Source organism: Larimichthys crocea, chromosome XIV, assembly GCF_000972845.2.
Source record: "Larimichthys crocea isolate SSNF chromosome XIV, L_crocea_2.0, whole genome shotgun sequence".
Classification (NCBI taxonomy): domain Eukaryota; kingdom Metazoa; phylum Chordata; class Actinopteri; family Sciaenidae; genus Larimichthys; species Larimichthys crocea.
In genome coordinates, this window is record NC_040024.1 from 13,170,643 (window position 1) to 13,183,870 (window position 13,228).

The window sequence follows — 13,228 nt, forward strand, 5'->3', positions numbered from 1 at the left end:
GGAGACCGGGATGAGGAGCGATTGGGCAAACATTACGGCAGCTCCCATCCGGAGCCTGTCATTGGCTCTCGGCAGAGCAGGTTTGTCGGTTTCAGTCAGGATTATGAAACCGTCCAAGCCCACGCTTTCGGAAAAAAACTGCCCACACCACTTTATGAATGAAAGGATGCTCTGATTGGTGCAAAATGTGCGCGTTCTCCCGCCTCTCGGAGGCACTTTATTGGCTAAAATGATGTCAGTCTGTGAGGTCGGACTGTTCCCACCTAGACATGAGTCACTCGTCTATTTTAGGTATTCTGTGTGCATCATACTGCTGATAACGACTCAAAAAATGTGGAAACAGGTGCAGTGAGATGTCTAGCGTATAGATTCACACACGTTGCGCCAGATAACTTTTCCACACATGCTTATGTCGCAAGATGAGCGCAGAGAAGCTCCCCCCCCAAATAAAGGACATAAAACTACAGTCCCCAGCACAGATTTCGCTTTGCAGGCTCTCGCGAGATTATCTCCAACTGTAGTAAGTTCCCCATCCCAAACATTGAGGAGGAGGGGGTGAGATGTGATGTGTGTTACATAAACACAGAGACAGACATGTGGATCTCCATCGCTTTATTTCACTGTTTCTGTAACATTTCCTGCACATGAATAAAACAGCCGCGTCTGCACACACTGGATGTTTCAGCACAATCGACTGTCACGGCTTTTTCTCCACAGCAGTATGTGCTCTCTGTTCCCCAATCCGACCCAGAAAGCCTGTTTGCAACAGCATTTTTCAGTCTTCAGCACCCCTCCACCACCACCTCCAACCTCCTGTGCCGCCATGCTCCCTGTCTCTCATCACACACACACACACACACCAAACAAAACATGAAATTCTGACAACCCGAGGCTCTGTGGCGCAAAGCAAAGGCTGTCATGTACTCTGAACAGGGACAAGAGTATGATAATGTGACTACGTGCTGACAGTCATCATGCAGCCGCTCGCATTCTTTGACACAAGTGAGGGGATCGAAGTCAACGTGACACCGAGAGGAAGGAGCAGCAAGTTGTGTAACAGTTTCCAAACGGGGTGAAATGAAATGTGTTTCTGACCAGATGTCTCTCAGTCAGAGTTACAATGTGCAGAGTGAAATATATTTATGAAAGGTCATCTTTCACTAAATAATCTGCACAAAATACTTTGACAGCAGCAGCTTTGTATTCAGACACATCACCGCACAGTCTAAACTAGACATGCATCTGGAATATAATAAACATTTATCATCTCACAGCCTCTAACATGGAGCTGATTTTTGTGAACAAATATTTGAATTTAAACGTGACAGGATTTATATTAAACACACACACACACACACACACACACACACACACACACACACACACACACACACACACACACACACACAGCATTGTGGAGTGTAACACAGACATTTAATAGTTTTGTAGAAGAGCAGCCTCAAAGTCTCAGAGTGTTTCAACTGATAACAATCAATAGCATCAATTTTCACACATGACACACACACACACACACACACACACACACACACACACACACACACATTCATCAGACGTTTTGAGAGTCCATCTTCACTTCTCTTTCGTGTGTCCTCGCAGCTGAAAACAAGAGAGAAAATAAGGATTTAATTGTGCACAATTCCCTGTGAAAATCTCCACATGTGCACAAGATTTTAAACACGCAGAGAAAAAGTGCAGAGACGTGTGAGAACACCAGCGTGACCACCAGCTTTTAACACGCATGATGGTGTATTTTCGATATGTGTAGTTATACTTATTACATAGAAAGACAAAATAAGATTTTTTTTAATATAATATATTTACCTCTCCCAGTATCGACAGCCTGAAACACACACACACACACCCACACACACACACACACACACACACACACTTCCCCTAAATCCTGCAACACAAAGCCCTTTGCACATTTAAGTTTCTGCCCCCTCCTCTTAACACACCGACACACACACACACCCTTTCTCTCACTCTCACAGAGTCAACACTGACCCTACTTTCTGCCTAATCCAACACTGTAACCTGACACATCAGCCCGCTGTGTTACCCACAACGTCTGAACCTCTTGTTGAATTTTACTAATCATGAAACAAAGGTTTCTGTGATAAAATAAAAAAGAGACATATCAGAGCAGCATTTAGGATTTAATGTGTCCTCTGTGCTGACAATTCTGACAAAATAACAAAACATATCCCGCCTGACAGCACTGAACTTAAACACTTTAAAACTGTACTTTTAGTTTGTACACACTCTTCAGAGGACGCTGACTGGACGTTTCTGTCCTCTGTCTCCTGCGTGTCGCTGTCCACTTCCACGGTGCTGAAACGCGCCTTCAGCGGACAGCGACGCACAGAAAGCCTCCTGTAACTCCTGTGAACCTTCTCAAATGGAAATAACGGAGCCCAGCCCAGCACAGAGGTGTCCACATCTGTACGACAATAATACACACACAGACCTGACACACCTGACAGAGACCAGCGAGCATAACACCCTCACTCACACACACTACACTGACAACTGGTCCCGTTTTTAACCGGTAATATTCAGCATTGACATCTGCTTGAATCAGCCTAAAGAATTACTTTTTAAAAACAAACATCCACACGAAGTTGAATCTCTCTTTTACACACGCAGAAGCCGCAATACACGCAACATTAAGAGGGAAAAACTGCACGCACTGAAATACAACAAACCTCCAACAAAGTCACAAATAATGTCTAACTTTCCTCTTTTTTTCAGCTCCAGAAATAACCCCTCCGTTCACAAATATCTGCCCAGTGAGTCACATTCAAAGCAAAAGTATCAAAGGTACAGTGTCTGCTCTCAACAATATTCCTACCGACATTTATGATTTGTGTGTTTGTTTCGTTGTATACATACCTACAGACGTGTGTCATCCCACGACGACAGCAACATCGCAGCAGACACGTCTGAGGACACACACACAAAAAAAAATCGACAGGAGCTTCATTTTTTAGTGTTTAAATTCAGACAAAAAGATCTTCCAATAAACAAAAAAAAAGTCTTTACATTACAGCAAATGTCTGAATGTTTGAGAGCTGCAATTCCAGCAAGATACACGACAAATTCAAACTTTTAAATATCTATAAATGATGAAAAAGAAACTCTCAGTTTAAACTTTAAATCTTCAAAATGCACGTTAATAAACTCAGAGCTAAAGTTTTGTATTCGCACTGGAATTTAACAGATTTCTCAGTGTGTCTCTAATATTAAAAATATATATTTTTTAGATCAGCTCTTCATCAAATTATATTTTACAGTTTAAAGTTTATCAGCCAATAATTATGTGTTGAAAAATAAAGTGATACGTAGATACGTCTGTGTTTGTGCAGTCTTCATTATACTTTCTTTTATGTGATTTGTTTCTCTATAATATATAATATGACATACCTGTGTGTATGCGTGTGTGTATGTCCAGCTGCCTCACACACTGGCTGCTGTCGCATCGTCCTCTTCATCTGTTCATCCTGCAACAAAGAAAGGAGAGAGATCATGTTAGAAATACACCTGTGTCACTGTACAATGCACACGGACACACACTGACAAAGTTAAAACACAGGAGATACACACACTCTCCCTTGGGTTGGTTTGGAATCAGAAGGGCCAATGCATGCACACACACACACACACACACACTCTCTCTCTCTCTCTCTCTCTCTCTCTCTCTCTCTCTCTCTCTCTTACACATACAAACGTGCAAAACAATTAAATAGAAGAGCCTCAAATACATGTCAAATTCATGCTATCAAGTCAGAAAATCTGGATACAAGTCCCACACACACACACACACACACACACACACACACACACAAACACACACACACACACACACTGCACCACATGTAACACTCAAACCACCGTCAACTCTTTCTGCAGTGTCTCTTCAATATATACAAACAGTCTTACAGTAACAGCATCCCTGAACATGTAAAGTGGTGTAAGCTCTTAAAAAATCATCTGAAATAAAAAAATAATTCCACATCTTTTTTTTTTGTTGACTCCACACTGAATCAACGTAATAAATTACTGACTAAATCTGGGATTAGAACACATGGGGGTAAAATGTTTTCATCATAAATGAGTTTTCTCTCAGATTTCAGATTAATGAAAGAGGAAGATAAGTTTTACATTTAAGCGTCACATTTGTCTCAGTTGGCATGTTAAAACTACTGTAACACAAAAGTACTGCTTAACACACAAGCTGGATTCAATCATTAAATATAATAATATATGGAAACAGAAATAACTCTTTGGGAGTGTCTTGATATGTAGCTGTTATATGTTAAAATAACTGTGTCTCAATTTTATCTATTGAGGATGACACACACACGTACGCGCACACACACACACACACACACACACACTCTTGTAATAATAAAGTTGGTAAATTACAACAACATTCAGAGAAAAAAATGTCTTGACACATTTAAAACTGTTTAAAAGAATGGATGAAAACATTCTGACTTGTGATTTTACATTTATGTTTAATACTGTATGTATGTAAAACAAACTTTATATAACACACTACATTTAATCTGCAGTAGGAGTCTATAACATCAGATGGAGCCTGTAACATCATTAGACTGCGTCACCTTCCTTCACTGCCGTCACTGTGGAGTTTTTGAAATGACGTGGTTGATGCTTCCCCTCCAAGTCAGCAAATACAAGCTTCAAACACACACACGCACGCGCGCGCACGCACGCACACACACACACACACACACACACACACACACACACACACACACACACACACACACACAAATATTGTACACACACCCTTTAAGACTCCTGAACTGGAGGGATCAGATGTCTGAGAAGCTGCCACAGTATCCAGATCAGTGTTAAACTCATGTCACCTGATATTTGCCTTTACATGAACCCGTTGATGTCATTGTGTTTTAAACATGCCAGGTTTGGTGCTGTTAAACCCGTCTCAATGATGGTGACCACTGTAGGTTTTAAATCACAAAGTTTTTGTGACTTGCAACAGCATCACTGCTGTGAATGAACACGAGGCGGTGACACTGTATATTTGAATTTCTTTGCTATAAAAATACTCATGTTTAAAGCTGTTCAATATACCAGTTTATTAGACAGAAGCTAATACAGTTCAACACAACAGACCTGCGCCAAATTCCTTTTTTTTCCTTTTGAAGGTTAAAACTATTTCAGAGAGGTGTTTCCTGCAGCTCAACAATAAAAGGCAAGGCCTGCTGACACTGACGTAAAGTTCTCACGTCTGACTGAAAGTGTTTCATTAATGCACATTTTTGGATTATTATCTCTTAGACACATATTCTTTATGCTGTGAACATTTCCACACTCCTCCTCTGTACAGCTCTTGTCATTTTTAAAAAAAGTATACATTTTAGGTATTCTTTATATTTTCTTAATATTTTTGTTACAATTATTGACCTCAGTGCTGCACTTGAACCTGAACCTGAATCTGATTCTTGACTGAGCTCATGATCATTCTATTGGATGTTGAACTTTTTGCAATTGCAATTGCAAGCTGAGACGTGTTTCCCTTATTTTGTCCACCCTATTTATATCAGCATGGGCAGACTAAATAACAGTAACACCTCTTAACACAATACAGTTCAACAGCGTCACAAACCACATCCTCCAAAATGACCACACAGTTGAATAAAGCATATTTGAATTTGAACACTGTCACCTTCATATAAAGGTCCAGCTGATCGCAGGACTGATGTGTTAGACTGGATCACTTTAGCTAGTTGTAGTTCTACCTGATTGAAAGCAACACACAGATTTAAGCATTCAGCATCAGACAAACTCTTATCAAGACATTTATACAATAATTCATATTTTAAACAATAATTCATATTATCGGGCAAAGTTTTCCCCAGCTGGTGTTTACATTGTTGAGAAGGGTTATAGTTTTGTTTTTCTGGGCAGGTTTAGGATCTGACAAAATTTTGGCTCCAGCAAAGTTTAAGTGACAACAAATTCAAACACTGCTCCAGAGTCTGCCAAAAATGTCTGCTGGTGTCACATCAGTTGAACTGTTTGCACCCACTACTCTGAATCTAAAACACTCTACAACTGAAACAGGGATTAATCAACTCGCGTTGTCTAATTCATGAACTATTTGTGGTCGTGGTGATTCATAAAAACTCACTTATTCTGCTGCTTTCAAGTTGCAGCTAAATGGCCTAAATGTCAAATATCCTGACAGGGCCTGGGAAGTGGTTTAAAACTGCTACAAGCAGGTGTGCTTTTAAGCTTAGCTTGACCAAATAGTTTCTGCATTCAAGGACACGAGCTGGTTGGTTGATTGTTGGAGATTTTGTACAGACTTGCTCCACCTTTGTGCTTGTCTTCCCCATCTACTTTCAGTTTTTCTTCACCTGCAGATGCACAGATTTTGTAAAGACAAACTGAAGATTAATGCAATGCAGTATATCCTCCCTTATTTAAGATTTGGTTGATCAGAAACATTAAGACTAGTTTTGGTCATTCATACTTCTAGTTCTCACATGCAAGTCTGATTAGTTTTCATCTGACATTATCACCAGGATCAGGAGCTTCATACTTAAGCAATCAAGTCACAGCCATTTACCTTCCCATGGGACTCTGTCTCTGGATCCAAGCACAGGGCGGATGACGGGTGTGTCCAACTCAAACCGGCTTAACTCTCAGGATTTTGGGTGGTACTTCTGGGGAAAAAAGGTGTTGGTTCATCCAAGTTTCTCTCACCACCCGTCCATCTGGCTGCCTCGCCCCTCCATGCTGCCAGGGCAGTTCCTTTATTGTTACCTTCTGCTTCATCCGCTGTGATAGTTTCCATGCTCTCTCTTCTCACAATCATCATTTGAGTCCTAAGAATACAAACAGAAAGGACAGATTCAGGGAAAACACAGTGGTCACACATGCATGTCCTAGGTGCAACAAATCACCTGGTCAACACTAAGAAGTCATAACAAACACATGAAGGGAAGTTAAATACTGTACGGCTGTCTGAGTAATGTTGTATTCCATAACCTGAAGCATGGAGAGAGACTGAAAAATAGCAGAGGTATTTATATTAACAAAAAAAGAGAGAGAAAAGAAAGAAAATAACAGAGGTGCAACTCCTTTTTGAGGTGGGACAGGTAGTGAGTGTCCTGTTTTTTTTTTTTTTTAAAGCTCTAGTCCACAGGACAGACTGATCACAGTTCCCCCTTCTTTTGGCATAACTGATTTTGCATCTGTGTATTTTATGATGAGTCACAAACACACATACACAATTAATAATATATCACAAGGAGACAATGTATGTCAAAAACACACAGTGTATGACATGCACACATACACAAAGAAGAAATGAAGAAGATACACGAACACACACACACCTACAGACACACAACTATCCTCTTGTTTTATGACTCTCAAGGAATAAAAATATATCATCTTCACGCACAACAGTGGTGCAGTAAATGAAATTATACTTTACAAATGACATGTCACTGATCACTAATATTCTGTATGTGTGCACACACACATTTATATTTATCTGGCAACTTTACAGCTTTACTGCACACAGAGCCTTATTTTCCTTCTAAACTTGGTTCTGTATGTTGTTTTATGTATGCATTTATATAATGTTTGTAAGTATTAACAGTTGTTTCAATGTTCTCTTTGGCATCTTCTTCATTTTGCTCTTGCACACATGCACTTGGTGAATAACTCTAATTCTCACATTTTTAACATCATCATACAACATTTTCTTCCAAAACTATAATTTAATTTACATTACATATACATATACATGTACATATTTTCTTCTCTTTGTGTTTGTGGAGTTTGTCCTTCTTTTAGGATTTCTTTTTTTGCAAATTTTTCTCTTTTCTTTTCTTTTCTTTTCTTAAATCCATGTATTGAAAAGTAAAGCACATTGAGCTTATTTGTAATGAAATATGTCAGACAAAGATAATTGCATTGTTTGGACAAAAAACTGCATTACATTGAATTTTCAAAAAAAAAAACAGAGTTGGATAATCTGTGTTTAAGATGATTTTCTTTCTCAGTCTAATTGTCTCTTGAATAGCATGAATAGTCCATCCATCCATTTGAATTCATGAGTTTGACATCAGCCCCTTTAGCACAAGCTGTCTGAACAAACAGCCTCTGAGATGCAGGAGTGTTGTGTTGCTCGGCCTCTCTGGAGCTCTGTGCCTTCAGCTGTACAGTCAGCCATTTTCTGTCAGACATGAGGAGGCTTCACTGAGGCTGCACTGCTTATGAAAGGAAAGGTTTTGTAAGCAGTTATGCCTAAAAACACACACCAGACAGAGAAAAACACACTGATGTGGTAAACAACAGCACTAATGACGCTACAGGAGGCTTTTATCATTCACTTATTCCCCACTGGTCACAACAAAATGGCAGACATCATCTTCATCTTCAAGGATAACCAGGCCAGGAGATTATTATTAAGGTTAAGGTTAAGGTTTAACTTTCCTTTTGTTGGTTTCGTGTTTCCTGGTTCGAGAAAGATTTGACTTTCTGAAGTTTAAAATTGCAATGTTCCAGAGAATCTTTTCTCCCCCCCCCCCCCTTTTTTTTTACACTTTTTGTTGAAAAAAATGTAACTTTGTCTTCAGTGTACATTTCAAATGTTGTAAGGTTTTTGTGACCTATGATGATGCCGATATTTGAAATGTTTTGGCATTAAAGCGATCACATTTAAAGATATTGAATCAAAGCAATCATCAGCTTCAATCCACAAATGCTAACATTAGTACCGGCCTTAAAAAAACAAAAGAAAAAAAACACCCATGAAATAGGAGTCTGGAAGAGTTTAACTTAATTTCTCTTGGATTTCATCCATGGCCAGACATGTTTCATGACAACAAAGTAAGGATTTGGGTTAAGTTGAGAGATTAAACTTTGAGTTTGATGAGAACTTATCATTTTTGGTAGGAGTTCTCTTCCATTCCCTAAACATACCATAATTAGGCAAGTTTGAATAATTGAATGTGTGCTTACATGTACCTAGTACATTGCATGTACCCAGAAAATACTATTTTTTAAATGAAAGTATGTTTTAAGCTTTATGTTGAGTTGGAAAATTGACCACAAAAGAAAATTATTAACTGTAACACACCATTATTGTTTAAATATCACATGAATAGACTTCAAGGAAACTATATGAAGTGGTGACGCAATGGGAAAAGAGAAATGAATGAGAGAAATTTTAACTACTCTCATAAAGGTCCTGACGATGTGAGGGGTGTCCAAACACAACCCTGATGATGGGACAAGAAAAACATCTGGTCACATCTGCACAGAAGAACTCACATACAGAAGTGTATAAGTGCATAAGTGCACACACACACACACACACACACACACATACGCATGCACGCACGCAAATGCAATTAAAATTGTTTATTGTAGGAACTAAAAACGAGAGAGCTGGAGAAAGTGGGGGAAAGAGTGCAGCTGCAGGTTAGAAAGTCAGAGCTGAACACACAGACGCAGTTTGAGATGGTCTGAGTTTGTGACTGTTTGACCACTCGAAGTTTGATCAGAAATTTGATCAGAGATTTAATCAGAAAGTGAATTATAAGTTGATTTTTGTGTCTGTGTGAACTAAATTAGATGTGGGATCTTATACATCAATTGGAGTAAGGGGACTTTTCTCAATAATTTGTATATTTGCACAATACTTTACGTAACATATTTTAACATTGAATTCACTTCTTCTTTTAAAAAAAAAATACTTTTCAGGAGTATGATTATTTTTCTTTTTGTATTCTCAGCTTGAGTTACTGACCATCATCATGGTGAACTTTTATTTGGATTACGTCTTAATAAATACATTTGTTGTGATTGTTATTAGCATCATGTCACTGCAGTGACAAATACAACTGATTGGGTGCTCTTACATGCATGGGGATATGCAGATTCTAGCAGTTTGGAGTTTTTCTTTTGCAAGTTTATATTTACACAGGTTTTTTTTTGTCTGCATGTATTTGACTTCTATCCAAGCTGCAAAAATAAACTAAAGAGTCATTTTAACACACTGCTGCACATCACCAACATTACAGCAGCTGTAAGTTTGGACTGTTGATCATGACACTTTTATCAGATCACAGAAAATAAGATCACATAAGATTTCATAAGATCACAGAAAATCAAACATGTTTGGAAAAGACAGTAGATTTGATTCAAAGTCTTCGAGTTATATTGATTATTTTTATACATTATCAGTCAAAACCAGTTTTTGTGACTTTTAAAATATGTCTTGAAATGTCTACAAACTGCATTACCTTTAGGTGTGTTTTAATTAGTCGAAACACACAAATGAACAGTCAAAATTGAACCCTCAGTGTCTTTTTGTTAAGTCTGTTTACACTTTTTTTTCTTTGTTTGTGTCCGGATACATATGACTCATTTCCAAATTGCAAATTAAAGCAGAATAATCTTAAATTTCTGCTGCACATCATCAATATTACACATGTTTAGACTGTAAGAGTTAAATCTGCACTGCCCCGATCATGACCCTGTTATTGTGGAGAGGATACACGAGAGCCAACGCTTGTTCAGGTAAGCCACACACACACGCACATACACACACACACATGCAATCGTCCATTAAAATTCTTTACTGTTTCAATTTAGCTGCAGGAATTAAAAACAATAGCTGGAGAAAGGGGGAGAAAGAGTGCAGCCGCAGGTTAGAAAGTCATTTCTACCGAAGTCAGAGCTGAACATAGAGACACACTTTGAGTTGATCTCAGTCTGTGTTTGACTGCTCAAATTGGAACAAAAGTTTGATCACAAATTTGATCAGTAGATGATTTTGTGTCTGACTGAACTAAATTAGATGTAGGATCTAACACATCGACTGGAGCAAGTAAACTAACAAAGCTCAAATGTTCCACTTATCATATGTCTTATAACATAGTCTGATGAAAATTATTTCAACAATATTTCTCTCTTTAACGTGTCATATTTGTGCATCTGGTTTTGGGGATGCCACACACTTTGTACTGTAACATTGTTCTGTATACTTTTAGGTTTTAACCTCAGTTGCTTCTTTATGGAAAAGTTGAATGAGGTGTGAGGAAAAGAAATCCGGGGCAGAATGTTTGTGTGTTTGGTCATGGATTAAAAATGATTGTGTTTTTAAATGTTTTACTTTTATCCTAACTTCTTCAGTTTCTCCTGTTTCTATAACACACACTGACTCTGTTTTATTGAGTATGTCACTTAGAAAGATAGATTTTACTCAAATACAATAATAAACCAGAAACCCATTTAGCTGCACACAGAAATCAACTTAATAGAGATTTTAGTACACTCTTTCTAGAACTGTAATGTTTGTGTTTCTCTAACCTCCTTGTCTAAACTTTGAACTTCTCACAAAGTCACTTGTTATACAAATGTGGCAAAATATCTAAGACTGACTGGCATTTGATGTTTTAACACAGAGACACACACAGACTTATCACTGTCGACCCTCCAGTGTGATTTAACAAGCTGCGTCCGAAAGCTGCGTGCAACGCCTCATCTGTAAGTAATTTAGGATCATGTTAAATCTTCAGTTATTGTCTTAACTCTTCACACAGAAAAACACAAACCACTGAAGATTGAAGACTCATTGAGTGAACTGAAAAACATGTTAACTGTTTATACTTGCTAAATATGTGCCCAAAACAAAGAAACAAAAAAAAAAAAAAACATTTTGAAGTATTTTTATATCAAAATTCTCAACAAGGTTTTATGGAGTGGTTACATAAATGTTACAAAATCATACATTCGCAAAATCTTACATTTGCAAATAATGTGCTTGAGATCTAACTTATACATTTAACCCTTATCCTCCTCCTGATCACATGCCAGTCAGTCACAGATCACAGAGCTATCCGATGTGCAAAGAAAAACACAAGTGTCCAAATGTTCTCTTTAAACTTTTCTGTTAAATAGCTCAAATTTTTCAGTGGTACAGAAAAGTGGATTACTAAATTCAAAAAAAGGTGTTGAAAGAGGGTGTAGGTTTGGCTTCAGGGGTGTGTCTGCTCTCTTATTAGTTTGCTTTACCTTATACTTTATAATAGATAATGCTATATTTGCTACAAAGAGCATTTTGTTTTTTTATTGTCTTATCTTTGACCAAAGTTTAATCTTAAGGAGAATATTGACTGTAAATAAAAATCTCACCTTTTATGTCACCAGAGAGGAAAAAAGTGTGTGAAACACCTGCTACACCTCAAGCTTATTGTTTTGAGCACAGGTAAATAACTGAAGAGCAGTCAGATTATCAACATCTGCATCTCTCACATATTTCCTCATCTGGATGTGGGTGGCTAGACAGTCAGTGTTCAGGGAAACTCAGAAGAAAATCAACCTGCAGGGGACAAAAATAGAATTTTGACCCCCCATCCTCAGTGAAAATTACACCCAGGTGAGAGGTGACGTAAGAGGAACCCACTGGTTTAGAAAAAATAAGAGACGACTTCAAAGAGGGAGGAGAGACGATATCCTGTTAGACTTTATGTATTTAGTTTGAGTATATCATTAGATAGATATTATCTATAGATATTACTGGCACCTTTTCAAGTTCAGTTTGAGTCTGAAAGTTCAACATCTGGCAAGATTTACTCCAGATGCCATGATTGAAAGTTTGCACATAATAAATAATAGAATAACATCCACACTCGAAAACAGCTCAGATTGAAGATAAACTTTTTATTTTTTAAACACTTTTTATATTTCTTGTCTCGTGAAGTCATTTGCTCATTCATTTACGTTGCTTTACACATCACATGTTTTTGAGTGATAAATTCTTTGTTTGTTTTAGTTCATTGTTTTGTTGGATCAAACTTGAAACTCTGCTTTTAACCTGTGTGCTCTAATTCTGCTTTGACTTGAAATCAGATTGTGAATTATTTTAAACATACTACTTTAGATGATTTGGATGACTGAACTGCAGATTTTGTTCTCTAAACATGACATGACGTGTCTCTAAACATTCACACTTTCTTTGCCTTAAATTAAATCCATATCTAGAAATCAAATACCAAAATATCGCTGCCTTTTGGTTATTTTTTAAAAATAGGATTTGATTATGATTTTTTACCACCCTAAAAACCTCAAAATGTAAAACCAATGTACATTAAACCATTATATCATTATACCATTATATATATATACATTG

The 13,228-nt window shown here is 37.7% G+C and overlaps 1 long non-coding RNA gene across 4 annotated transcripts in view; it reads right to left on the minus strand.

The window, feature by feature from the left end:
* Positions 1–597: 597 nt before the first annotated feature.
* The window catches only part of LOC109138952 (uncharacterized), a 44,493-nt gene continuing 31,862 nt past the window's right edge, over positions 598–13,228 (minus strand). For 3 of the 4 annotated variants that reach the window (XR_003463763.1, XR_003463764.1, XR_002042052.2), the window contains 4 exons: positions 6,644–6,902; positions 3,448–3,524; positions 2,917–2,966; positions 598–1,617 (listed from right to left, as the gene is read on the minus strand). This is a non-coding gene — a long non-coding RNA (uncharacterized LOC109138952). The remainder of the gene's footprint in view (positions 1,618–2,916; positions 2,967–3,447; positions 3,525–6,643; positions 6,903–13,228) is intronic. The other variant, XR_002042053.2, reaches the window with a different exon arrangement.